Raw genomic sequence first — 4,072 nt, 5'->3', positions numbered from 1 at the left:
AAAAGTAGGCATAGATTAATATCAACTTACGTTAGTCCTATGAGGCGTACAGTCACATAACATTACCAAAAAAAAAATATCATTACAAAGAAAATAAAATGACTAACCCGTTGTTTTGACGTAGACAATCCATGATGGTAACTGGAATTGGATCTAGTTTATTGCCACTTCGGGGCTTAGAGTCAAACAACCCGACTTGATCGCATATAAATGGCAACATACTGGACACACATTCCACTTCATCCATGAGGAGCTCATTGTGTCATCCTGTAGATGCCATCAAGTTGTACACATTGATGGTCCAATTACTGAGGCCGAGGACAGAAAGAATCCAGTGTTTCATTCTTGGTATATTCATAGGAATTAATACCATATCGACCTCAAACCAAGACCAACCGCAACGAATCATACCACCAAATATGTACTTACTAATGTTTTCCACCTTTGTCCAGTCACATTTGGTAGAATGCGACATCTATGTGCTGTGTGTTACAATAATATACGCAATATAAGCAACACTCAATATGATCAGCAACTACAAAATGAACTGATTTAGGTAACTTACATCATCCCACAACCATACCGTCGTAGTTGTGAACTCGTAGAATCGTGACTTCTACATTACACGCATTATGCCCACGTCATATCTAACGTCCCACTTGTCCACACGGCTCATGTAATGGGAAGGACGGTTCCTGAAATTAATCACATCACACCGGCCATATATTAATATAGTTGAATGAAATGAAATACCTCAAAGATCACTATAATGGACTTACCCGGGACCAATCCTTTTAAGCAAGCCCTTTTTAAGCCACTCCTGAATACCACCAATGTTCCTGGTGCAGGAGCTTCTGAAATATATTCAAGAAGAGCCAAAATCCTAACCTTTTTCAACGGCCCAGCCATCCTCCTCGTAACATCACCATTGTTAGGGCTCAATTCGATTAGGCATTGAGTTGGCTTATGGGTCCTTTTTAGACGACTCGGCTCATTCCTTTTTATTTATACACAGTCATATAAGTCAAAATAAACCAATAATGATTTAAAAGTCACAGCACTATGACTCTGGTTATGGGCGGTCATAGTGATATGACTTGTCAGTCATATTAGTATGACCACCAAAAGGAAGTCATGACCGCCCATAAAGAAGTCATACCGTGTCATTCATAGCACACAATGAATGCTTTATGGGCGGACGATCATAGTATTATGACTCAATAGGCATAACAGTGTGACCGCCTATAAGGCAGCCATACTGTGCCAGTCAAGGCACGCGATGACTGTCTTATGGGCGGTCATATTTTTATGACTGGAGAGTCATAACACTATGACCGCTAGAGGCGGCAATACGGGTCACGACACGACAACACAAATCGAAATCGACACGAAAATTACGGGTTAGGGTTAAGAAAAATGGGGTGCGGGTCGGAATCGGGTCGACTCGAATTTGACACGAACAAAACGGGTCAATTTCGGGTTGGACCCGTATTACCCGAAATTGACCCGCAATTCAATTTCGTGTCAATTTCGGGTTCAAACCCGACCCGACCCGTAGTAACCCGTAGAAAAAGAAATATATATATATATATATATATATATAACATACTAATTACTAAACACAACTAAGTTAGTGGCCGAAACATTTTGAACTAACGCCTCTTTCTTCTTGAATCTCTGCCCTAGTTTCCTCTCTGGCCTCTGCCCTCATACTTTCGCCTCTGCTGCTCTGCGCCTCTTTCATCATCATCTTCTTCTTCTCTCTGCGCCTCTGCCGCTACTAAGGCTGATTCTTCGCCTACCCTCAGATTTCCCTCGCTACCCTCAAATTTCCACATCTCCCTCATCTCAGCTGCCGCCTGCCCTCAAATTTCCACGGTGAGTTTTCAGATTTGGAGCAACTCTCTCTCAAAATAGCGACAAGGTAAGTTATGTTCTTCTATTTTTTTCTTTTGTTGTGTTTTTCCTCTTGCTTCCATTAGAAAATGTTCGGTGCACACACATTGAAAGCTCGGCAGATTTTCAGTTTGGGGTTGACGAACTGATTGAGTTGTGTAGGAAACATGCTGATGTGGAGGCAGATTTGTCTTCCAAGCTTACAAATGTATGTTGGTTTCGAGATCTTATGCTTTATGTTATATGCCAAAATTTGTTTAGTTAATAAATTATATTTTATGCATAAACCCGAAGAAACTCCCGACTTTTCCAGAATGCTTAATTTCTTGTTAACGTGTTCAGGCTCAGAGACAATTCGATGAATGTTCTAGCTCTTTAAAATGGAACAAGGATCGGGTGGTGGGGCTTGAAATGAAGCTAACCTCATTGCAGGAGGTGATATTTCTGGGGTTTGAAAATTCTGTTGACTGTCATTCCTCGTTGTTTCCTGGATACTATATATTTCCTTATAAATGTGTAGGAGTTACGATCAACGAAAGAGGTGGCTGCAGCAAACGAGGAGCAACTCTCAGGTGAACTATCAATAGTGTGTTCTACGAGAGATCTTTCCATTCTTGGAGAAAAAATGGTCATTTGAAGATACTTGTTTATTTATTAACACCTTTATTATGTTTTATGTGAATCATTCCCAAATTTTTAGGCAAACAAACTTGTGGATCTATACAAGGAAAGTTCTGAGGAATGGTCCAAAAAGGCACGAGACCTTGAAGGCGTGATCAAAGCCTTGGAGGTGATTTTTTTTTGGTCGCCGATCTTTTATTTTAATGAATTTGAATTAGCATTTTGGGGGTTTTCCCACCTTATGTGTTCTTTTACTGCTATTTTGTGTAGACACATCTTAGTCAAGTTCAGAATGATTACAACGAAAGACTTGAAAAGGAAGTATCTGCAAGGCATCAATTTAAAAAGGTTAGCTTCTATTGTATATTTTTTCCCCAGACATGTAAAATATATTGTGTATTATGGCATATGTTTAAGTTTTCTTTTCTACCAAAAAAATTATATTTCTCACTTTTAGTTGGCAAAGAAGCTATTATTTTCCACTTGCTAGTGGAATATTAGTGACAGATCTTTGGCGATTAATGTTATCCATGGCTCTTGGTTTGGTTACTAAATGAAACTGCTTTTAGGTTTTTGAATAGGATGAGATTCAGCAGATACATAAGAGTTGGGGGAAATGGTTTTGCTTGTGAATTTAGATTATTGTATAAATTATAAGGACTATTGTTTTCCTATTATCCAAGTTATTTCAGAGCAGTCTTTTATTACATCATCATTACTTAATGTTGCTTTGAATATTATAATAATGATTGTATGAGACTTTTGTATCATTGTTTCTTTGGCCGTGTATGGTATATCTTGTTTCTTTGGCCGTGTATGGTATAAATATTGTTACTCTCAGTCTCACAAATACTAATCAGTAACCCTCTTTCCTAGATGGATTCAAAGTACTTAATCAAGATATGGATGAGCTCATCAACAATGTGGTTGATCTTAACATACATGAAGAAAAAACTGTCAACCAAGCTGCTAACTCCGGATGCGCTTGAATTTGATTTTTATTTTGGTTGTGTAATGTTTTTTTTTTTATTTGCTTCATTTGAACTATGTGGTTGTTAGGACTTTGTTATGTAGGTTTCATTTCATGTGATGTTTTCTTTTGTATGCATTTAAACTTTGTTGTTGTTAGAACTTTACAAAATGGATTGAAATCTATAATTTCGGGTCAATTTCGGTTCAACAGGTTCGTGTCGTGTCTCAGGTTCGCGGGTCAATTCGTGTCGCGTGTCATTTTCAGTTCGTGTCGTGTCAACCCGCAACCTGTACGTGTCGTGTTCGTGTCGCGGTTCTTAACTATTTTCGTGTCACGGGTCGTGTACGGGTCACACGAAAAAAAACTGACACAGTGTAAACACGACACGAACACGACACACGACACGAATTGACACCCCTAATAACCGCCCATAATACTCAATGAGACCCAACATGCAAACCAACATAAGAGATTACCAACTTACCTTTATTCTCCTTTGCTTCTTCTTCTTTCTCATTTTTCTACGTTTTCTCCTCTTCTTTCTCCTTATGCTCATCTTTCTTCCCCTCCTCCTCCCTTGCT

The 4,072-nt window shown here is 38.9% G+C and overlaps 1 long non-coding RNA gene across 3 annotated transcripts; it reads left to right on the top strand.

Moving 5' to 3' along the window:
* The first annotated feature begins 1,626 nt into the window (after nt 1-1,626).
* Nucleotides 1,627-3,676, top strand: LOC21387322. 3 transcript variants are annotated; one of them, XR_002902543.1, is made up of 7 exons: nt 1,627-1,924; nt 2,059-2,104; nt 2,239-2,331; nt 2,417-2,468; nt 2,597-2,686; nt 2,788-2,865; nt 3,394-3,676. It is a non-coding gene; the product is annotated as an uncharacterized LOC21387322 (long non-coding RNA). The 3 variants fall into 3 exon arrangements; XR_002902541.1 differs by having other exon boundaries at nt 2,027-2,104; XR_002902542.1 differs by having other exon boundaries at nt 2,019-2,104.
* The last annotated feature ends 396 nt before the right edge of the window (nt 3,677-4,072 follow it).

Source organism: Morus notabilis, unplaced genomic scaffold (genome assembly GCF_000414095.1).
Source record: "Morus notabilis unplaced genomic scaffold, ASM41409v2 Scaffold917, whole genome shotgun sequence".
NCBI classification, from domain to species: domain Eukaryota; kingdom Viridiplantae; phylum Streptophyta; class Magnoliopsida; order Rosales; family Moraceae; genus Morus; species Morus notabilis.
This window is presented reverse-complemented; position numbering and strand designations above follow the sequence as displayed.